This window comes from Poecile atricapillus, chromosome 4, assembly GCF_030490865.1.
Source record: "Poecile atricapillus isolate bPoeAtr1 chromosome 4, bPoeAtr1.hap1, whole genome shotgun sequence".
NCBI lineage: Eukaryota > Metazoa > Chordata > Aves > Passeriformes > Paridae > Poecile > Poecile atricapillus.
The window spans coordinates 45,012,745-45,037,703 of record NC_081252.1 but is presented as its reverse complement, the minus strand read 5'-3'; the positions used below and the strand labels follow the sequence as shown (position 1 = coordinate 45,037,703).

Genomic DNA, 24,959 nt, shown 5'->3' with positions numbered 1-24,959 from the left:
ATTTAATTGCTACTATGTATTCTCCCCGTTAGAAAAGCTCCATCTTACTTGAACCATTTCAGGATTTTTTTTTTTTTGGTGAATGCACACACACCAGCTTCTTTCTCTATGCCTCTGTGTAGGGGGTCACACAGTAAGTGGTTTAGAAAACTGCCTGCATCTGTGATCTAGAAAGTGGAATGTGCCTTTACAGTGTGGTGCTGCATGAATATTTATGATTGAGTCTGTAATTATGATGAAAATTATAAACTAGCAGAGCTAGTATTTAAGATGTTGGTAAGTCTTTAACAAAGGGGGAGCTTTTGTTACAACAATAAGAAACATGGATATAGCAGTACACAAAGTAAAGGACCTTGCAGTTCAAGGTGAATCGATTCTCACTGTGGGTTCTTCTCACTGTGAAGAATTTATGATTTGAAGAAAACAAGTGAAGACTAGCAATGACTAATCACTAAACAGTGTGCACCCATTAGGTGCTGCTAGATGCATCTTATTAGTCAGTACTATTTAAACCAATATTCTGTGCTCTTCCATTCTGCTTTTTCCTTTTGTTATTTTTCTCATATTGATTCCTAGCTTCCTTCTGCTTCCTTACTGTCTCTTTGGCAACATCTGATCCCATCAGAGCCATTTGTAAATCAAATCGGTGACTGTCAGTTGTGGTCATGGAGGTGCTGCAATAGAATCTGATGTGGAGGAAGAATTTAAATGAGTTAGAGGTAAGAAACAGCAACCAAGTAACGAGCGTATCCAGTGCGAACTAATTCCACATCATGTAAGTTTTAGAAGCCTAGAATTGGGTCACTGATGTAGAAATCAAATGGGCATGCATGAAGAGGGACATTTTTCCTCTCATGATGAATTGTAGTTATAAACAGAAGGTTTACAAGAAGACCTTGACAATAATATGACACAGGACAAATTGGAAAGTTTTGTATAAGAAAAGGTAGCATAGAATTCTAGTTGAAGTGTAGAAGTTTTTTAGGTTTCAGTGGAGCCATGGCTTTTATCAAGAGGTGATTATGCAGTATTGGACAGCCTCTAGGTTGTCCAAAGTCAGGCTCTCTCTTGGTCAGCAGAGATGTAAGTAACATCAGGTGTCATGCTTTAACATTACAGTCACTTCAAACATTTTTTAGACAGATGACCTTAGAAGGTGACCCTGGGTGCGTAGCTCTTAGAGTACCAACAAAGCAAAAGCAAGCACATTAATCCTAAAATGCAGTGTCATAATAGCAGGTGCAAAGAATAATATAAAGAGACCAGGATGACCAAAGGAGGTAAAATGAAGTGGTGCATCATCTTATTTGGTATGCTGTTTGTTTAAAATAATCAGGTTTGAGCAAACAGTGATAAGCATCAACCAATCATGGGGTGTGTGGAGCACAGTAACCTTATAAGAGCTGGTGTGGAAATGTGCTGTCTACCCTGAGCCTGTGGACTCTTCTCAGTGTATTTACATACATGACCAACCTGTGAGCAGCAATACAGACAGGATGTGCCTGGGGAAGACACTCGGGTATCAAATTAGGGTACCTTGTGTGATGTTACACTCTGGAATGGCTGGATGTCACTTCTGCCCTGGAAGGATCAGGTAGTGAATGTAATACATCAATGATGGGGTTGTGTCTGGAGTGCACAACCTCCATCAGATGTGACCTTGGAACAGTAATTCTGCTCCGGTGAGGCTATCTCCACAAAATTAGAAACATAGAAATTGTCAGTTTCTACTTGTTTGTAAACTAGAATTGTAGAAATGTATACTTTGTGTCCTACTGCTCTGATACCAGTCCTTTTTCATGTCATTATTTCCTATTTGATTAAGCATGTTACTGTTGCCAGTCTGAATTTCCTGTTGTATGTAGTATGTAGCTTCCTATTTGAGAGAAGACTGTGACATAGATGCTCTGTGTTCATTTCTTTATTCAAATAATCTGGTGTCTTTTCATGAAAGTGTTTTGACATAAGCTGACCTTTCTGAAATTATGAAGCTTCTTAACATTTAAAAGCTAAAACAAAAGCTAAAAAGACTTTCAAAGACACTGATGTAATGGAAAAGTTCATGTATGGGAGGGAAAAGGGAAAGAAGTTCTTAAAAGAGCAGCATGTAACTTTGAGTAAAGGCATGCTAGATGATGACATTTTAAGTCTACTCCTGCTTTCAGTGTTTTTGAAGCATGTAATGTATTTTTCTGTTCAGATGTATTGTTCCATAACAGTGATACATCATAGCTAATGCTGCTGTAAAGTAGGAAATTCCAAAGGCGAACCCGTTTCTTCTGTTATTTCTAACTTCTTTCCCTAAATAGATTGATTTTTTTGGTCTTTCTGTACTGAATACAGATAGTGTTCTGACTCATCCACCCTTAAAAACCTTACCAACCACCATCAGGGGGTTGAATAGCACAGATGTGGTTCTGTGTTCTTAAGTAACCTGAGTAACATAGTTCACTTTTGAAGAGGTAATGCTGAAGGTCCTGAGTCTCAAAGAATAGTGGGAAAAACACACTAAAAGCAAAAGCAAACATTCTACCTCTCAATCATTACTATGATAAAATTATACACCAAACATTTTCATTAGCCTTTTCATAAAACAGCTGCTAAATAATTCTGAGAGATAACTTTTACTGCTTTTAAGGATACTTTTCTTGTATTTTATGTACAAATATTAAAGCAGTGTACAACTGCACTGTTTGATCGGTACCTAAAGCTATCCTTAGTTTAGCAGCAGTGGCTTATCAACTAAATTTGTCCATAAGCATAGCAGCTTTATATTTTTGCTTGCTTCTTCAAGACCCAAAAGAGTATGCAGGAATGCATCGTGAAACCACATGGAAATGGAATCAGTAACTGCAGTTCTCACAGTTGAAAATCAGATTAACTGAAGTTTATAAAAACAGTCAAATGCATTGATTTCTAAGGGTTGCATTTGGTTGTAGGATGAGTTATGCTAATCAGAAATCAGTAGTTGTGAATGAAGGTCAAAATAAGTGGAAGGGTCTTTGTGTTTTTTCAAACAGTTTAAAAGCAACATGCCTGGTTCCTTAATGTATTGTTGTTTTTATGTGGGTTTTTTTTTCAGTTTGGGTTTTTGTTGGTTTTTAAGTGTTCTTTCTTTTTTTCTTCCTGAGCAGCACCAATAGGTGAAATCCCAGTTCAACTGCAGCAAGGCTGAAAGGTGACTGTAACCCTTCCTAAGAGGCTTAGGGTTGGATGGTGTAGCCTGTGATTAGAAGGGGTAGGGACCATGTCAAGAGCAGGACAGCCACAGAGTGTTCTTGTCAGCATGACGGCATGTGCCTGAATGCACAGCTTCATCACCGTAGTGTACCCTGAGTGCTATCATGGTTAATAAATCCACATCCCTCAGTGGGATTGGCTTGCTGAAAACTAATTCTTTCTCAGAGTTTAGTTTTAGCAAATGGTGGGGTGGAGGAGCCCAATGTTTAGTTATCTGGATCAATTCTGATGTCTGAAAAATGCATGAACTAGGAATTACATGTTATTACAGAGGGGTGAAAAGTAGTGATTCAGGCAATAGAACAAAGCATGCATTAGATAAATTGAGTGCTTTGACTGTTGTTTTTCTTTTAATGTTCCTTTTTTCTTAATAAAAAATTAGACAAGACTAGAAAATATAAAAAAATCTTCCTTTTTTAAACATAAATGTATAAGTATAAACATTTATGTAAACATAAATAGAATCTAACATGTTGGCATCAAGCCAAATGACATTTGTAAGGTACTAAATGCCTGTTTCTCACTGAATTTTGTGTTCCTTTGAGAACTTCAAATTCTCTTATTTGTTGATATGAGAGCTTTTATAGTATGTTGGGCTATGATAAATAAGTAAGAGTAAATAAGTGGTATGAAGCAATTATTGATTGGTGATAAGACAAAAATTGTATTTCAGGAAGATTATTTAGTAAATCTCTGGCACAGGATGTTTTTCTCTCTCCAATAAAATGGCCATCATGGACCTTCATAAGGCATGGGTTAATGGTCAGATGGCCCAAGTTTGTCTTGGTATTTCAACTGCTGTTTGTGAACATCATGTGAGTTTTGAATTTCAGACTGTTTCAGCTTTTGAGACAGTCCTAAATGTTAGGGATTGGCCTAGGTGATGTATACAAGAAATAATTCCCTTTTGAACATTCAGGTCGCACTACTGACTTGTGTATTTTGTGCTTTGCATTCGTTAAAATCTTACACAGTTATTGTCTGATTAAGGCATCAACCTTGTATTTTCTTTCTTCCCACTAACAGTAAAGATTTTAAAGAAAAGCAAGCGGTAGAAACTCAAAGGTGTGCCAGTGCAAAACACTGGTTGTGTTTAATTTAATTCATATATTGATCAGGTACGTCACACTGCTCCTTCTAGCCAGTTACATATTTTAATAAGCAAATTCTGACAGAAGACAGCAGCTGCCAGCACAAATTTAATTTAATTTAGTTTCTAGTGAATTTCTAATGAACAGGGAACTCTAAGCAGTGACATTCTCCAGATAATCAAATTCATGGTAATTGTAGTTTTTCTTTTTGAGAAATCTGTATTTGTTAGGAATCTGAAGGAAATAATTATTTCAGTGTGACTGATGCAATCAAATGGTTTACTTTGAATAAGTAAAATATAAAAGAGGCTAATCAAATGAAGTGCTACTGTATGAGAGCAAAACGAAAGGCTGACAGGTTTGACAGTAGAATAAAGACCAAATCAAAGGCTTTGTTTTGACATACATGCAGATAATCAGGCAAATTCAAGTCTTTTAGGAGACCTCTTCTATAAGGGTCACTTTACAGATACGGATCATGTAATCTGAGCCTCGCAGATTATCATTCTACTTTTAAACAAGTACAAGAGAGAGGTTTTTAATTCCTTATTTGCATAGCTGTAGATTTACACATTCACATGGTTTTGCCACTGGCATTTTATTCACAAATGACTGATTTATAGTCTTGAGCAAAGGCCAAATTCAGGACACACTTTTAACTGTCAGGACTGCAAACGGTACACAAATTGTTTGAAAGTCAGCACCTGTTGTAATTAATACATACAAAGCAGTAGGAGGATGCCTTCCAGCTTGAGGAAATACTCCTTTTATGAGCAAGGCAATGATAATTGCAGTGATGGTATGCTAAATTAATTCAGGTGTGAATTTGGGTTTTGTTTTATTTAGTGGTTCTTAAGCATAAGTTCTTAAACATAATTCTCTAAAATCAGTCATTGCTTAAATAAAAAAAACAGAAATGAAAATAAACATGTCAGTAAGAGCTACAGAAAGTACAGCAGGGTCGAGTTCTCTTTGCAATAGGTGCTGAACATAAAATATAGAACAGGCCTGATGCAAAGGTAAACTGAAAAGCAGGTTTATTACAGGTGGCCACTTTGACCACTGCTTGACTACAATACAAGTGGTTTCTGGATTTCCTGAGATGAAAATGCAGAAATGAAAATATAAAAGGTGTCTGAGGAAGAAGAAAATAGTAGCTTTGTAGATGAACTTGGGAAATGTTCTTATGATAAAAGATTACTGCTTCTTATGAATGGATGAAATGTATGTGGGAAAATTTGAGCAGATACTGTGAAGAGACTTTTGGGAGTTGCAAGAGGAGACAGGAAGAGAATTACAAAAGTACTTGAAAGGGAAAAGGAGAAAGATAGATGTAATTGCTGCAGTGACAAGACAAGGAGCCATCTATATGTGCCCTCTATTCTGGGGCAAGGACAGCTACAGTGGCTTCAAAGATAAAAAAATTACACTGGTCTCATGGGGTGTATTTTGCATACAGCAGAATGTGTTACTTAAAACCATGGGTTCAGATGCTGTAGTTAAATTGTGTGTTGACAAGAGGCCTAAACAATAGCATTCCTCATGGGGGACCAAAAAAAACTAGACATCAGATTTCAAAAGTGCTGTGAAAAAATCAGTCCTCTCAGGAAAAGCTACAAAACATGCTTAGAGTGAAGGGGAAACAGGTGTGAAGAAACATGAGCCAGTGAGGAGTTCACATACTTGAGCATTCAAGGGTTTTTTGGGGGTTTTTATTTTTAAAAGAAACCCAAAAAGTCATGTTTGCATTCTGTTCAAATTTCCAACCTATACACAGTGTGCCAGGAAAAGCTATAGATTTAATTTTTTAATTGTTTTTAGTCTTCATATGCACACATAGTAATTCCAATTGAAATTTTCAGATTTGAAAACAAATTGATGTCCTTCTGTGGTTTTATTCCTTACGTTGTATTTTGTTCGTGGGAGACCTAAATGATCAAGTCCTGTCTCTTCACAAGCACTTTAGATGAAGCATTAGAAGTCTACATTTTCAATGTGATTACCCATTATGAAGAAGGGATTCTCTCTAGCTATCCTGCACCGGCAATGGAATAATGCAGTTCTGGGAGTGACATCAGGTGGTAAGGAGCTCTAATTTCCGTCCCTTGGTTTTGCACCAAATTGTTTTAACTGGGACAAATTCTGTTAGAATGTTGATGGGATATTTCATGTGTTTTGCTTTATACACAAATGTATTAGGGCTGCAAATTTCTTTATAGAAAGTGTCCATTTCTCAGTGTATTACTTGGTTTTAAAATTGTGAGCTGGAGCTTGGAGGTGGCTAGAGTTCAAACATGGCTTGAAAGAATAATTATACTGTAAGATTTCTTGTGTGTAGTCCTGTCAAATCTATGTAATTCTACTGTCATCTTCAGTATTGTATATATTGTAGTTCGACTTCTATAGACTTTATCTTCCAGTATGTTTAGGAACAGCTTCTTCTTCTTTATATTCATTAAAAGTGTGGATTTTTTTCTGAACTAATTGCAGATAATGCTGTGAAAATTTCACATTCAATACCTAAAATTGTCAAAACAAGCTAACAATATATGTAATTTAAATCTTCATTTAAAAAAAACAGAAAACACTTCTTTCGAATTCTGGACTTATTTTCTCTAGTGATGACATGGGTATAGTTTTTAGTAAGCACTTCCTTAAAGAACTAAAAGGATTTTTAGCTTTGCCCAGAAGCAGATAATTTTTTAATTAACTTTTTTAGGGATAGGTTTGGAAATATACTCTGAGGCCTCTACCCTTTTTGGTGGGTACAAGAAATAATAGTAGAATTTTTACCCTTACATTTGCAAAACTGTGAAACCTAACTTCTTGTTTCTCATAATCCTAAATTAGTATCTTAAGCTGTTAAGTGCTGAAATGATGATTCAAGTTTGGCCTTGTAAGAATCCAGTCTGAATAATATTTTTAAAAGCAAGGGCATGACTTCAAGGCAGTTGTTCCGTCTTTGACACACCTCAAACCCGAGTGTTTTCTTTACCAAGACACATTCTAAAAAGGAACTTAGAATTTATTTAAAGGTTTATTGGAAGAGGGCAGAGAGGAATTTAGCAAAATGACACTTAAAAATGAAATTATTATAGAGATTGGTGTTTTTGAAAGTCTTATTGATGTTTTTTCACTTCAAATGCAATGATAGGAATCCTCCCTAAATTAATTAAAAGCAGTTACAGTAAATCTGTGTGCTTTTAAAATATCATTGAAAAGGCCTTAGAGTCCGGCTTTTTGCTATTCTAGCTTTAGGTTCAGCTCAAAGTGGCTGTAAATTTCTTTTGAAGAATATTGGAAAGATTTAGCTAAAGTTGAAAAAAAAAGTGTTGCACTTGTGTTTGTGTCCCTTGATATAATGATTTTCTGATAGTCATTTCTTACATAGGCATTTAGGTCTTACTATCATTAGTAAGATCTGGGCTGAAAAGGTTGGCACCACCTTGAATGAATCTGCTAACCTTATTTACAGTTTATTTATTACTGGCAATAGCTTCACATGTTTATGTACACAAATTTTACCATATTTTGGGGATGTTCTGTTAGATAAATAGTCCTGCCTCTTAAAACTTGATGAACATCAGAAGTGATGTTCAAATTATGCTGTGCATTTAAACTAGGAATCCAACAAATGGTAACCAGATTTGCAAACTAAGGTCAGTGCAATTGTGATGTTTTTGCATCTTAAACTTTCTGTGCAGTCTGTGTCAGACACACCTATGAGTTTGAAATGTCACCATCAAAGTCAGGGTAAGCGGTCACTAGCTTCGTGAGGAGGAGGAGGAATCAGGAAATAGAGATGTCTTTGTGTTGTCATTTCAAAGGCAGCAATGTTTCAGTACTGCATCATAAAAAAGATTTTGTGTGTTGACTTCTTTAGGTGTGGGTGACATGAAAGTTACCACAGAGGTTTGATTTTTTTATATATATATTTCAATGCTATTTATTTTTTTAAAAGTATACTATTAAAGTGATTTGAACTACTCAACTTATGGAAAGTTTAGACTTTGATCTTAACTCACATGTTTCTAGTTCATGCTGCCCATCTATCATAAGCTGATTTTGTTATAAATAACCAAAAGCTGTACAGACACTATGTAAAACTATTAGTGAATTCCCCTCTCCGTTGTTGTCCTCTGGTTTCAAACTCTGGTGTTCAGATAAATGCCAATCATTTGTAATTTTTTTTCACCCTGTTGATCAGAATGTAAAGGCTGAAAAAAATAACATCAAATGTTTTTCTAATGTTCTCCTTATGAGCAATTTGTTTAATTGCTGTAGGAATCAAATGTGCCTGAGCTTAAATTTTGAGTCAATGGGTTCAAAGCAGAAGGTAGGGCAAACAGAACACAAGCTGTTTAATGTGGTTTTGGACACTAAATTTATAATAATTAAACTTCTGCTAAGATATGTCTGCTGTCTACTTTTGATATCTGTATATACAAGGCTGTAATTTGAAAACTTTTTTATCTCTACACTGTCTTTTGGGAAGTAAGATAGAAAACGGTGTGATTAGCTATTCTGTATAAATTTTGTAGAGAAAAATTACCTTTCAACTTAAAGCTTTTAAGCTGCTTTAGAAGCAGAGGATACCACAAGTCACTGACTTCATCCTTCAGGTTTTTCAAGTGCAAATGTTATTACTCTACTGCTGCTCATAGCGATCATTGTCTTAGGGTTAAAATGGAAATTTTCTGTTTTGAACAGACATTTCATCAAGCTGATGAACAGTAAACAGCCTTGAGGGGAAAGAAGGGTCTTTTGAGCTGTTGTTACTAATAGGCGGATGAATTTGAAAAGCAGAGGATGTTAAAGTTCTGAGGAAGTAAACAATTTCTAGGAAGGGAAATCCACCTTTCCATGTGTTTATTTTTCAAAGAGAGGAAACTACCTAATAGGCATAAAACTTCATGGTTACAAAATAGGATATCTACTTCAGATCATGTTCCTTTTGACTTCCAGTTCACATATCTTAAGAACCCCTATTACGGCCTTCTTTTGTGCAGCTTCAACCACCTTAGATTTATGGATGTGACACAGTGCTCCCTTCTCTACCCAGTGTGCAAAATATGTATAGTCATATTGTTCCAGCTTTCAGTTTGTTGCTGTTTAAGAATATTTTTAAGGATCTTTTCTCTCTATCTTTCTGGGTAGCAATGGCATTTGTCATATGAATTGGGGTCTCTTTAATGGCTTAATTTTCTTATACACTACATCTCATAAAATATGTAGTCATACTGGCTACTGAAAACAGTAGAGAAGTGTTGTTTTAGAATTGTGTCTGTAGACTGTTTTCCTTGTGGAAGAATTTTTCCATTCGGTGAGAAAGTTTGCAGTGGAAAATAATATGGCTCCAGTTTTGAATTTTTTATTACTGATGTTTACTTATCAGCACTAGAAGCATACTGATGGAAAAGAATTAGGAAATTTCTAAAAATCCTTGAAGTGTTGTCACCCATGATGACTATGCTCTTCTCATCTCTGTTATTTGCCACTTAAACAAGGGTCAAATTCTGTTAGTTGAAAAATTTGTTCTGACCTACAGATAATTCAACACAGAGCAATTAACTGGCAGCACAACTCTAATGTCCCTGCCTTTCCTTGAGTACAGCAAACATAAAATTGTTTTTCTTCAGCTAGGAAAAGCATGACTATAGCTCAAACAAATGTTTCAAACTAATAGCCTGTTCTGCAATTAACAGTCCTGTAAGGAACACAAACAGCAAACAAAAACTGTGAAAGAGCTCTCATTTTCACTTAGCTGAAGCAATACATGATAGATGACTACATTATAATGTGCCTCTGTTAGCAAGAAGACAAAACAAACACAAGCTCAGCACTGATTTCCCGAGCCATTCTCCTAGTGGGCCAGGACTAAGTGGGGTACAGAGTATCCACTGGGGGGTGTTCATTTGGTGCTTTAACTTAGCCTTTGGGAGCTGTGAAGCTTCCTGGAAACCTTTCCTGGGGTTCCTTTCCCTCCGAGCTACTAGTATGAGGACTTGTCAAATCTTTGGGGAAATTATGATCTTCAGGAACACAGAGATTTGAACAGGGAGGGATCAGTTTTCTGTTTTAGGAGCTTCCTGTTGAGTGTGCTACATCATACTGCAGAAAGGAGTTTTTTTGTAGGGAGCAGGAGCAGGCTTAGTAGGCTCAGGCATTTTGGCAGAACCTTTTCTTGCTGAATAACAACATGAAGGTGGACAAAGGTGGAGACAGTGTAGCTACAAGTAGGTTCAGTCTGCTGGTGTCATGTACCTGAGCTCTTGAAATAGTTGTTGTTGTTGTATTATTATTATTATTATTATTATTATTATTATTATTATTATTATTATTATTATTATTATTATTATTATTATTATTATTTATTACCTTCTTGGCAGCCTGTAGGACTGATAATTGTCATAATTTTGTGAAACTGTGAGCAGCAAAGAAAGAGTTTGCCAAAGCAATTGTGTCTCGGTGTGCTTTGTCTGACTTCAGCTGTTTATATTATGTCAGTATCATATGTTGCCATTAGAGGTAGAAAACATAAATACAGATGTGGGTTGCTGAAAACCAGATATTGCCTTGGAAATCAGACTAATAGGGAAAAAAAGAAGGATATCAGAAAAATACTAGGCTCTGATAGTATTACTTGGTATTCTAAAATGCTGAAGTTATCTCTTTAGTTTGTGTTTTCAGTTGGTGTATCATAGTAAAATGAATAAATTGACTAAAGGAACACTGGTGGAAAGATCGTTCTCTACACTGTTTGACTTGTAGTGAGAGGTCTTGTACTCATTTGAGGTGACAAGTGTTCACCCTAGGGTTCAGTGCCTGAAAGCTTCCATTACAGTACCTCAGCTGTTTCCTACTTTCTATGCTATGAGTAGCAGAAAACATTAAAATTACTTGATTGGTAAAGCTAAGGACTGTTTTTCATATAGTTCCCTTATTTTTCCATTACTAGCCTGGCAGCTTAGCAAATTGGCAGAAAACCATTGTGTTAATTATTGAGAAGCCTAAATTCCTTTGTGGATTTAGTCATGGTAATTGGAATAGAAGCTCCATAGAGAGTGCGGAGGTGTAAAGCTGGCCTAGCCATAATCTGGTGGTTTAAGAAAAAGCAGAATGGAGTTGGGCCTTGTGTGCTCTGTAACATAAGTCTTTGTGAAGCGGAAGGAAGGATTTGGGACTTGTGTTAACTTCTGTGGATTTCTTTGTCCTCACATGGACCAGCAGCTTGAGAGTGACAGCTGCACACAGGATCATGGCCCTAGAGCCTGGTGAAGGCAGTTCTCCCTTGAGAAGTGAGCACAGTTTTATCCATAGATAACTCTGGGGAGCTGTTAATGTTTCAGAGGATATTATTTGGGTGTAAATATTTCAGAGTAACTGAAGGTACTTGCTCAAACTTTCCTTTCTCCTAGGTAAGTTTTTTCTTTCTTAAGCTCATGAAACAGAGTCCAGTTCTTGCTCTGTGAGCCACATGAAGGATGTGATTACTCTATGAAAGAGGGCCAGTGTCCTCAAAAGACCAGACAATAGCATGACGCTTGGTATTGTGCCACGGAAGTGGGAGATGTGACTGTAAATCCTTCTGGAAGTTTAATCCAGGTTTTCCACATCCGTGGCAGATGTTTTAATGTCCATCAGTACAGTGTTTTTAAAAATAACATGGTAGCATAACATCATCTTCCATGGTTTTGATAAAGAGTGGGGAAAAACCTGAGAACATCTTTCAGATATTTGTGACTCAGATTTAGGATTGATAAGGCTGTACACGACAGCTGTCACCAAAGTCATTTCATTAAGGCAAGGCATTACTTGATTGGTTCAGGAGGAGAATTTTAGCTAACTGTTAAAAGGCTTAGAAATTTGGGTATATGTCTCTATAGGCTACTCATGATTAGGTTCTTTTCCCCTTGAACTGAAGTAGATGTGAGGGAGGCAATTTTTCTCTCTAGTTTGGACTTGGTTGTTTATTCTTCTCTTATCAGCATTACATGTATACAAGGTAAAAGGAGCTATGTGCACTAAGATAGAAAGGTGCAAAATGGCTAACAAAGAACTTCTTCAAAGTCTTTTATATGTCTATTTACCCAATTAACAGATGCCAAGTAAATTATTTTTCTTAGTGACCCAATGACCCAACACCTCTGTGCTGCACTGCAGCATCTTCTATCCAATCACCTACTACTACCTAAAAACCTCTAGAAGAAGATGAAGAAGAAAGAAGGACAAGAGACAACGCCCTAAATCCTCCATCTTGTCTTCTGTTCTCTAAACTAACTTAAACTCCAAACGTTAACTTTTTCACCCAGTGACTGAAGAAAACTTTCTAAGTTACACATTTACATTCCTAGCTTTTCTATTTAACAGCTGTCTTCAGGATGTCATATGAAATTCAGTGCTTTCTTGGATGTCAGAGCCAGGTATCAGAGTTAAGGGCACACTCTCTGTGCCTCTGACTCCAACAGGTATATATAAATACATAAAAAAATGATTATTTTTAAAATTACCGCTTTCCGTTTGTGCTCAGAAGACCTTTTTACTTGCACTGGTCAGTCACAGGTTGAGAAGTCCTAGCTTGTTTACATTTCTGAGGTTTAGGCCTTTAGGAAAACCACGCTCCTTAATGCCCTCAGCACCCTCCCAAAAAACGGCCGCAGTCTTACACAGGAGTTAAGCACATTCTAGCAGAAAACAGGCCTGAAGGACAAATAACTTGGTACCAAGTTCTTGAAACAATCGGTTAGCAATGTATATTAAGAATGAGATTAACAATAAGCTTTTGTTCCCCGTTTCCTGAAAAGGCCTTTTCATATTTATTTTCCTGTTCATTTTTAACTGTTTACTCTTGGAACAGAGGAAGTTAGTTTTACTAGCAAAATAGGCAGGCATATTATCCTGTTGGTTCAGTTTCAGAATGATAGGTGCAGTGGCTGTAAGTCATTTTTCACATCATTATGAAAGCAGTTACATGGTTTGCACTCAGTTGTATGGAATTGGCTAAAGTATTGGAATTGGTTCTAATAGATGATTGAGGCTTTAAATATTTAGATAATATGCTTTCAGTAGTTGGAGGGGTTTAAATGCCTGTGATTTCACTTCAAAGTTGAAAGTATCCTTACCTTTTAATGTAGTTATTTGGTGCTGATTTAAAGGTACAGTATTTTTTAATGGATTCTATATGATATAATGGTGTTATTAAACATACTAAAAATTATAAACTAGCTGCTTATTATAACTCTAAAATGTCTTACCAAAAAATGGCTAGGGGTTTCAGACTAACATAAATCTAAAATCAAAAATGAGAACTCAGTATAGCTAAAGGCATTTGGTGTCTTTTAAACTCTTCATCAAACATATGCCATTTTGCAGACCAGTTCATGTCAATAACATGAGAGTGTGATTCTCTGTACTTGCTGTCTTGATCCATGTCTTTCAAATGCATGAGTTATCTGTAGAACACTTCTGTGACAAATTCAGAAGGCTGCTTTGATGTTTTGTTTGAGTATAGGCATCACTGGCACTAAGTTCAGTTCAGTACCATGTTCATGCAGTTTTAGTTATGTTAAATTATATACGATTAATCACAAATAATGGTGTATATGACCTATGTGTGGCATCCTGTCCAGGAGCATGGCCATCCTTCTTCATAGCTCATTGCTTTTCAGCAGTGGAGGCTACTGAAAGTACACTGACATTGAAAAAGAAAAAAGTCTTATAAGATCCTCCAAGTTCATATATGTCTAAAACACTTTTGAGACTAGGGAAGTCCAGGACAAAGCATGTGATCCATAGCTTTCCTTCTGTAAATTTCTTTTTTCCTGCACTCTAAAAAATATTAATTTCAGAGACTGAGATGATCAGTTCTGTGAATGAACGCTCCCAAGGGAGACTTCTGAAAACAGAGTATGTCTGTTTTGCTTCCATTCTCTAACATTAAATTCATTTACTGTTACTATGAAATTTCATAGTTCAGATGAAATTCAAGAAATACTGTTACTTAAAAAAAAAAAAAAAAAAAAAAAAAAAAAAAGAAAGCAATCATATCCACACTTCTCATTTCTTCCTGAGGCAGGTAACATGCAATTCATTTAGACATACTATCATACTACTCGAAGGTACTGCACTAATATTACAGTATATTATTAGAATCATGTATAGAACAGGAAAAAAAAAAGGAGTCATTACACCTGGCTGTGCAGTGTGATCTGTACACCTAGATCAGCAGTGTGAACTGTACACTTCTTGATCATATTTGAATTCTTTAATATTAAAAATGGATTAAATCACACTGGAGTGGGTCACTAAAGAAATTATATTCATAATTTTACTATTGCTGATAGCCATAAAATGAAAGGGATGATTGTCAGTCTCTGAAAAGCATAAGGTGACAGTCTTGGTAGTACTGGCATATTTGTCTGTTTTACTAATAAACATACATATACATTTATCTTTGAGACCTAGATGATGTATGTGATATTTCTGACATCTCATGTTTCCTGTGGATAAAGATGATCTGATCTGTATGCAGTAGCTAAAGCACCTTAGGTATTTATCAAAACAGTGCTTATGTCATGTTCAGTAAATGCTATAAATACTAATAGGTGAAGTGTCATCTATTTACCCAAATACAGTTGCAGAGAGTGTGTGAAGAAACAAGGTACCAATATGGGTTAAGTGCTGATGGTGACTCAGCTAATGGTAAATCTGTCTTCTGAGAAAATGCCTCTGAAAAGAAATGCTGAGCTGCAAAGTGTTGCGTATTAAATTATGTCAGTAGTACATTGATATTGCTAATGACTTTAATACACACTTCTACACTTCTAGTTTTGTGTTTGTGTAGCATTAATATTCAGCATGTGTCAGATATTTATTGATTTAACTTGTAACCACCAGATAAAAGCATTATGGATGGCAAGGTCATGTAGAATCTGACGCTAGTGGTCTGGTAGATACAGGTCTTGTATTTATTTACAAACTATACTGCATGTTCCACCTGACCATTACAGCTCTCCAGCTGGCTATAATTCACACATTATCTGAAATTTAAGCTATTGGAGTCCTTGAATATCTTGTTCCTGAATCTCAAATATAAACCAAGCTTTTTATCTTTGCTGAACTAGTTTTGTGGTAAAATGATGGTCTTAAACTAGACACGAGGAATGAAGTAGCAATAATGATTAATTTAACAGGTTGGTATTTAGAGTTTGTGGGTTTTGTTGTCGGTTCTTTTAACTGCTGTAACACTAAAAATAGCTGAGATCAAATGGAAAGGATGCTTTTGAGCTAACACAGAATGAATTTGTGCTATATTTTTACATTTAGCAGCTTTTCTGTTATTAAGTGTTTTACAGCTAATGATTTTTATGCAAGTCTTCAGGAGAAAATGTGCATGACATGTTTGTTTATAACAATGAGCATTGCTTTACTCTTTTAACATATGCTTTACTAAATAGCTTGTATCTGGCATGCTGTTTCATGTGTCCATATAACTTCCAAACAGCTACTGTTCATGAATAAATCAGAAAGGTGTCCCATGGTGTTCTAAAATGTTACCAAATGAATGTACTTAAGTAGACATAACTGAAAATTTAGCAGATATTGAAACATTTTGCAATCTTACACCAGGTAGGTTTTGAGCTGTGAGAGTAACTTCAAGTCTCATAACTTTTCCTTGAACAAAAGTAACAAAATTTTCATTGATGATGTTTGAGAAGTTTTTCTGAGGAAGCAAAACCAAGAATTGCTGATACATAGATAGAGAGAAGTTATAGAGAGGGATATGTTGGAAGCTTTCTCCTCTACCAGAAGAAGCTGTAAAAAATTAAACAGTGATAATTTTTCACAGACTAAATTTATCTACGTTTTCTTAAACTTCAAAGTAGTTAGCTTTTTTGTTACCCATCAAGATGTTCAGGATCTTTTCCTAGAGTCATTAGTTTGTATTGATACTTTCTGTTTCCCAGTATTTTTACATTATGAGAGGGTAAGTTGGTTGGTTGGCAGTGTGACAGAGGAGGACAGGGAGATATTTATCATGTCACTGAATGGCCCTGGTCAAAAAAAAGAAAAGGAGTGCCAGCAGCTTCAGGTCACTAGACTTCCAAAATAGTACTGCTGCTGAAACTGGAAACTAGAGATGCAAACTACAAACAAACTACTAGCTTCAGTCTTTGTATACTGATTTGTTCTGTCCTTGGATGTGTATACCAGTAAGATATGATGGACTTTATACAAATAGAATTACTCCCATCTCAGATGAAACCTTGTGTACAGAAGTCAAAACATCTTCAGAAATAACCAAACGCAAAAAGTGTTCTTCACATTAAAAAATATCAGTGGTGGTTGATTGTCTGAGATAAAAGTCATAATCTTCAAGGTCCCTGAATTCCTTTTAACAGTAGTTTTGTTTGGTTTTTTTCATCAACAGTGGTTGTTCTCTGCTCCTTTTGTTTCTTTATATAAAAAATTGGACAATGAACAAAGTTTTTTTTCTATGGATTTCCTCATTTTTTTTTAGCTTGGGTTGGGAGCTTGTTCTGTATTACATTTTCATTTTGATAGTAGGCAAGCCCATTACCGCTGAAAATAGCTCAAATGTTCCTAGAAAAGAAAAACTCAGCAGCTTAGACTCTTTCTCTTTTTCTTTTTCAGACTCTTGCATGTGATTTAAATTAATTTATTGAGAGAAACCTTCATAAAGGGCTAAATAAACAAGGTCTACATATACAGAAATTTCGTACTTCTGCTGCATTTGAGACACAGGTGAACTTGTCTGTCTGGTAAGTCATACTTTTCTTGAGGATTTGTCTTTCTTCCTGCCCTTATGATTTGCATTGAGTTTCTAATTAGCGTTTAGAGAAAACCAGCTTTGGCTTCCTGGTAGTTCTGGTGCATTCTGTATATGAAGTATGAAGACTTATCTCTAAAGGCATTACTGTGGTGCTTTTACAAACTTCAGAAGAGTATCTATGATTCTGTATGGTACTTTGGTATACATGGGGTTTAATCATTTATCTAGTACTTTGTGCTCAGGGTAATGAAGGCATTAAATGTTTTAAAGCAAAAGTGGTGATTTTGGATTGGATTTACCTGTTTGAATGTTCTGTATTTAATAAGTTAACTTAAGAATGCATATGGTAAAGTATATTCAGTGTCAAGTCAAAGTTTAAAAATAAACTTTCCCAACATTCACTCACGTCTCATTGATTTTTGGTTTCACCTCTTGTAGACAAAATAGGTTGATGTCAATAAATGCTTTATTCTTCTTGGTGATGTGCCTGTTTCATGGGACAGTAAGCATACTTGTCAGTAGTCTTTGATTATATAATTCTGTAACAGTTCTATTAAAGGTATTTATGTCTTACACTTTCTTTGAGTTTTGATTGAACAGCTTGAAACTTTTTTTTTTCTTTTGATTATGGAGTATGAACTGAGTTTGACCCAAACAAAAGCAAGTTTGTTCTCTACCTTCTATTTTTATTCTTTATTACAATTAAATGAAGTCTTGGAAGAGCAGAAAATTTTTTGCTCTGTGCTGAGGTTTTTCTAAGCAGTTGGCTGGCATTAGATGGCACCCTATATATACCCAGTCCATCTGATCATTTGTGCTGCAGTGCTTTGGCTTGCCAGTTACTGTGCACTTACATACTGCATGCCCCAGTTCTGCACAGTTCATTTTGTAGGCTTTGCTGTGGCCCTAACATCAGTTTATTTCAAAAAATATGTCAAAAACCCAATGTCATATTTAAAATAAATGTAATATTGAATGTAAAGCAATAGTTATCTTTTCATAGGAAAAAACCCAAACAAAACAGATCAAGACTCTTACATAAAAGCTGTTTGGAGGCTTTCCAATTAATTTAAGTTTTAGGAAAAAGCTTTCCATCTTATTTTTTGATAAAAAGAGAAAAACTGAAATGGATGTCTAGATTTCATAAAAAAATCTTACTTTTCTTACATTGATGGTTTTCATATAAAAAGAGTTTGTCACTTGGGAATTACTTTTCAAAAAGCTGAAGGTTCTGAAGGAACTTAAGACACCTCAGATGTGATGCTGCAATTACTTTTTGAGCAATTTAGAAATATTTGATCCCTTAACATGTCCAAAACAAAACTGGAGGAGAAATGACACATAAATAGGCTGTAAAATAGACAAAAAGAAGTACCAGTTGTTTTCAAGTAAAAACAGTGCTTGAACTGTTCAAAGTAAGGGCCAGTGATGGTCTATTAATGGTCATTTTTAAATTCATGTAAGTTTGAATTTACCATATATTTTACACTTAATTTTTGAGTGAATAACAGGGCTGACTTAAAGGAACTTGTATCTGGCATGCTAACACAACCCAAACTTTAGCTGAGTGAACTTGGCACAAAATTCAGCTTAAGAGAGGAAATCTCAGGAGAGCAGTGGAATTCCTTTCATTGAATAAGTATACCTCACATTCATGGGGAACAAATGGTAACATTTTGTGCAAGTTTCTGCTTTTGACAGTGTGTCTTTGTTCACTTCCCAAAAGGAGTGTCAAATATATTGGGAAAAAACCCCAACTTTCTTATTTGAATTTTTCATTTTATTTAATTATATGGTCCCAAAGAACCCATTAAATATGGGATGGCCCAACACCATTGTTTATAACTCTGTGCATGTAGAAAAAAGGCTGTTAGAACAGTTGGTTACACAACAGTGTTCCCTCCTTACTGTTTTTGTGAATTCAAATAGAAGGGTAGGAGGCAGGTGTGTCGATAAGCATTTTATGAATTATTTTATCAAAGCATCTCAGAAAATGTTTTCTTTTTGCAAATGTGTTATCTAAACAGAATATGATATTACTGAACTGTTACCTTGAGAAACAAAGGATCATGGTAACTTAGATTTCTTGTTAAAAGCTTTGTGCTGAGAAAGACCTTAATTTAATGTGCTGTTTAGTCATGGTGTTACTTCCATGGTGTGGTCTTCTGTCCATTTACTGATGACAGTGGAGTTTTATGGGGACTGTTCTGTATGGGGTTCCCATCTATGATCTAAGCGTATCAGCAGATCCTAGTGATATGGTGAAACTGCATGGATTTACTGTGTCATAGTGCTGGAGAAGGAAAGGTGTTTTGAAAACTTGAAATCAAGATCTGGTGGTAGAGAAAATTAATCTGAGTAAAAGGCCATCATGCAGCCATCTCTTCCTCACATTAACCACAGGCTGGGGTTATACCAAAATGGAGATGCTGAGAACATTCGTATGTGAGACCTGTGAGTTGTGTCTGCACTAGACTGCCTGCCTGTGTGGTGTTTTCAGATGGCAGTACATAGCTCTGGAAGAAGTTTGTGTTGTGATTCTGTATGTAACCACCCACCTTAGTGGTTTGCAAATTTTATGGCATACTGGTTATCTCGTGTCTGCAGCAGTGCAAAATTGCAATGCCTCTTTGTTGGCTTTAGAGCTTAGGCTGTGCTTAACCTTTCGATTGATCCAAATGAAACCGGAACTGGCAGCATTCCCAGCTTCTCACAGTAGCCTCTGCTCATCATCATTAATCTGTGGTTTGGGGCAAGAGAGTAAAATTAATCACTTTATTAATACTCAAGTACAGCAGTCAGCATCTTTTGTCAGAATTAATAATTTTAACTGTAATGTCTAAGCTTTTGGTTGCTTAACTTTTCTAAAAAAAACACTGTCTTTTAGATAAACATTTTTCTTGTTCTGCAAGTTCAAAAGTATTCATTTTCCATCTTTAAAAAAAAAACCGTAATAGCTGCAAGTCAGAAGCAGGTACTTTTGCATATGGAATAATGAATAATTTTCACTTCTGCCTCAAGCCTTGAGTTTCATTTGTTTCTAAATCGTGTGTAAGTTTGAAAAGTACTGATTTGGGAATAAAGTTGCATGATACATGGCAGAGAATTCACCTTTTTAGCCACAGAACCACAGAATGGGTAAGATTGGAAGAAAGCACAGTGAGGTCATCTGGTCCAATTTGTCTTGTCCTCCACTTGTATGCTTGTACTTTACTGGGAAAAGCATGCTTTTAAGCACTTTCTCTTCCTAAGTAATCTAATAAGTACGCTTTAATCTGTTTTCAAGGTGGCTCACATATGGCATTATCTGTTTATACTTGTAAGACTGCATGCGTTTCCATAATATTAATGTCTTAAGAATTGGTATGTTTCCTTTGTGACTTACATCCCTAAATGTTTAACGCTGTTAGAATGTTTAATGCTGTGTCATCTTTAGTGCTGGACATAACTTGGGCACCTAGGCTTCTTCCACACTTGAGACTGCTTGACTTGTTTCCCAGAAAGAGCAAGGGAACAAAACCAGAAAGGTTCCCTGTCACAGTCATTCAGTAAAAATGCATTTAGAAAGGAGCTGTCCTGGTGCAAAGGAGACTTTTAGCATGTGTATCTTCCCTAATCTGTGCAAGAACAGCAGGTGAAAAACGTAGTAGCAGCTCCAGCCTTTTGAAGCTGAAAGTCCAAGCACCAAGTTCATGTGTGCAAGTAGCCTCTCAACTTTGCAGGTGCTCCTTGAGGCACCTGCATAGGATTCACTTGCTAGTGTGCTTTATCTTGATAGATCTGGTGAGCTAAGATGTGAGGTGCAGCTGAATGCAGAGGAACTGTATGTGTGACCCTGAATCTCTGTGAGGCCTCTAGAACTTCTGGAAAGCAGTAGATTTCTTCTCCAAAGTCAAAAACGGTTGAAATAAGAACAAAAGAGATAAACGGTTTATATACCTAATAATGTACTGTTGTCTTATTTAATTCCTGGGAGGGAAGGAGGCAGAGTTGGGAAGGCAAGCCATGTTGCTCATGTAAAGGGACAGTTGATTTGGAGAACAAGTCCTCTGTTTGATAAGATTTAGTCTTTCAGAGCAGTCAAATTCTGACCAATGGATGGAATTTTTCTGGAGTTTTCATAGCCTTCAATATACAGAATTAGCTGTTAATCTTTTCACAGTGATGGTTAGTCAAATAAAGGCACTTGGAACTTGCTGTTAGAGGTCTGTTGGGATCTTCAAATGTGTAAATTCACCTTTTGATTCCTACTTCCCTTCTGGATCCTGCACAGAGCTTTGCAGTGCTGAAAAGGGAAGCTGATGGCTGATTCTAGGAATGTTACTGCTCAGGCCCAAAGTAATAGTTTAAATGTGAAAATAAAACTCATGTAAGACTTGGTTAAAAGCAAGGATATGAAATGTATGTGCAATAAACAAGAAATGTAGATGTTATGGCTTAAAGTCTGGGGACATTCTAATGTACTGAAAGATTCTGCTTTTTCCTGTGGCAAAAACTGTTTAAAAATTACCTTAGCCTTCTGTAAACAGAATTAACTAGTGTTGAAAGTTTTTGAAAAATCTGCCTTAAAGTGTGTCTCAACTTTATTTGCAGACAGGTTCCTAAAAGCCTTCCTCTAATGCAACAGCTGAATGTTTAAAGCTGTATCACCACTTCTTAGTGATGCCTCAATAATATGTTCACACAAAACATTTTGCAATAATGACTTTGCATTAAAGAAAGATTCTTTGTTAAAATTGAGCAGATGTACAGTTTAATCTACTGTTTGGACTGGAATTAAATTTTGACTTGAGGGCAAAATTTTTGAAAAGCGCTATTATCAAGTACCCTTTTTAAAAACAAAACCAAGACCAACCAAAGAAGCAAAACCCCAACAAAACCCCAAAACTTTAAATTAATTAAAAGGCTGAAAAACAGGTAGGCAAACATCTGAATTCCTAAAAGACATACAGATGTACTGCAAATGGGCTGCCTGAATTACTTTTATATCCTGTGTAGTTTGTGTATGCTGGTACAAAGGTTGCTGTACACTGACCTCTCCACCCCTATCTGAATTTCCCTCCTTTATGTAAATAGAATAAGCATAAATCCACTGACTTGGAAATAATTGTGTGATTTCTTGCTTTGTAGCAGATGACTGCATGGTGGTTTTCTAGCAAAACACTTAAGTGACAGGCGGCAGGTCAGCGTGATGTTGATCTGTCTTCCTGGGATCTAGGAAGTCTGATCCAAATGACTTAGAGTGCTTAGATTTTTGTAGTGAGATGTGCCAAGTGTTTGGTTGTAAAACCTAATTATTCATCAAGAAAATTTACATTTTTTCTGGATGGGTATTAAAATACATATACTAATAATAAGGAATGGGTAGAACAGCTGAAATCAATGGAGTGCTGACTTCTAATCAGAATTTGAACAAAACCATTCATCTTACTTCAGATTGAAAGTACCATTATGTGACATAGGTAAGCAGCATGCTTTTGTTACATTTTCAGATCTTTTTATTCTTTGGGGCCACGTGGAACAAAAAGCAGTAGTGCAACAATAGTACTCTAATATTTGCAGTCTGTTCAGCTCTTAGCAATAATATTTAAGTTCTTGGCCAGAATATTTGTTTAGCGTTGGAGAGCTGTTTCCAGTTGAAATCTGGATGTCTTTGAGGAAGTCTTTTACAGACCAGCAAACACAACAGAGCAAGTTTGAAAGACCTTTGAGTCAGCTGGTTGAACTACTTATTACAAAATGTTTTTTTCATTGAGTTTACTAACTTATCTGTCAATTATCTGACAAACCATAGTGGCCTGGACAAAGGTTGTTCATATTCTTAAGGCTTTAAAAGATTTGCATGTATGTCTGAGGCTCTTGAACTGTCACAAACAACTGCACTTGCAGAATATCTGACTACTCAGCACTACAAGCACTGTCTACCTATCTGTGCTAAAACTCCAATGCCAAGATTGGTAGTGTAACCATGCAAATCACTGTCCCACTGTGGGCAAGTGAAATAAAGAAAACAACCTTAAAGTTCAGTATAAGACCTTTGAGTTAAGACCGTGGTAGTTGGTTTGGCCCTTTAGATATAGCTGTGCTACTGACATGAGCTGTGACATGTCAAACCTTAGGCTTTCAGTCACTTCAGCTACTTCAGTTTATGCTGTTTTTGGCAAAGTGTCATTGCCTTTCACACTGGCATCAATAAAAGTCACTGTGATTAGTTTCTGTACAGAGTTTGCATGTTGTATTCACACATGGTTTTCAATCACAGCAATCTGGTCCATGTGGAGTCAGTGAAATGCTTTAGTCCATTTGACACAGGCAGTTCTCTGCTGGCAAAGCAGTATCTCCTGAGATGAGACCTCGTGTGTTCCAGTCTGGCCTGGAATGAGCAAGGCATTTAAACTGCTCTATCTCTCTGTCACTACAGGGCCAGCCCAAGATATATTTATCAGTTGATGCTAGGATGGTTTTGCACTTCATTCCAAACATTTTTTGTGGAATAAGTACTGGTTGGTTTGTTTTGGTTTTTTTTCTAGGCAACATATGAGGCACAATTGCATTTCAGAATTCAAGTGCATATTTGCAAGAAACGTGTTTGACTAATTGTGACTAGGTAAAACTTCAGACTAGATTAGCACTAAACTGCAAGATGCTCAGGTACAGTTAGGGTATAGAGAATTAAGCTGATGTGTCATACTTCAAAATCTGTGGTACAAAAGACCTCCTTTTGAACCAGATGTCTTAGGGCTTTTTTCAGTAGGCTTATTTCTGAACATAATGACTTGCATGAGAATTATCTGATTTCTGAATTATATCATCAACTTAGCTACAGATATGAATTTATGGGAAAAGAATAACAAGCTATAACAACAATAAAAGTCTTTCTTCTCTGTAAGGTACTTATCTTAACACTTAAATCAGGCTGCTTATCAAATTTTGTCTTTTTGGAATAATTCTGCCTTGATGGTTTTGATAGATATAAAACTGGATTTTTTTGTTTGTTTGTTTTTCTTGTTTTCTAATGGATTTCAGAACTTGATATATCTTTGCTGAAAATAACTTGGCTAGCTGGAACCATAACAAGACACAGCTTTGTGAGTGCGTGTGGTAAAGGCTCAGCTGTTTGGATGGTATTTATCATTCCACAGATAGGCTAGCTAAAGAAATAGAGGAAATAAAAAATTAGTCATGAGGGCAAAATACAAAAATTAAAAAAACCTTCCCTAAACTATTTTTTATAACTAATAATGAACTTGAGAAATATTTTCACTATTAAAATATTGTTACTCAACTGCATGTTGTGTTTTCTTATCTATATTGGAGATGCGTATTGGAACTTTTATATTTTGTCTGTGCTCATGCTGAGGGGCTGTGATAGGTCAACTATATCTATAAATTTTCCAGTCTAGAGTCAAGTCAGAGTGCCCTGACTTTACTTCATCATATTCTCTCAGCATTATTGCTGAATGTTCAGTGACAATTTCAGTCTTTGGGTTGCAAGTACATTGCTTTCTGCAATCCAATGGCAAATGAGGACATGTTTATTGTACATTTGATCCTTTTAAAGGCTTTCTTCATATTTGCTATGCCTGCCTACAAAAATGCCAGTAAAAATGTTTTTTTGGAACCAAGAAAAATATACTGCTTTAATAAAGAATTTTACCAGAAATGTTACTGCTAGCTTTTTTAAAATGTGGTAGACCAAGATCATAGTACAGTCAAATATTCTGCTCATTAATTGCCAGGATGCAATTTCAGTGCTTGAAGGGGTGGAGAACGTCAAAAGCTTCATTAAGACCTTTGGTACAGTCATCTGGTTTTTTCTGCTGATGTTTTCTGCC

At 36.0% G+C, this 24,959-nt stretch overlaps 1 protein-coding gene across 8 annotated transcripts in view; it reads left to right on the top strand.

Moving 5' to 3' along the window:
- Positions 1-24,959, top strand: part of SORBS2 (sorbin and SH3 domain containing 2) — a 144,485-nt gene that overhangs the window by 1,973 nt on the left and 117,553 nt on the right. For all 8 annotated transcript variants that reach the window (XM_058837040.1, XM_058837041.1, XM_058837042.1 and 5 more), the window contains exon 2: positions 16,986-17,113. The gene's annotated coding sequence lies outside the window, so the exon portion shown is untranslated. The remainder of the gene's footprint in view (positions 1-16,985; positions 17,114-24,959) is intronic.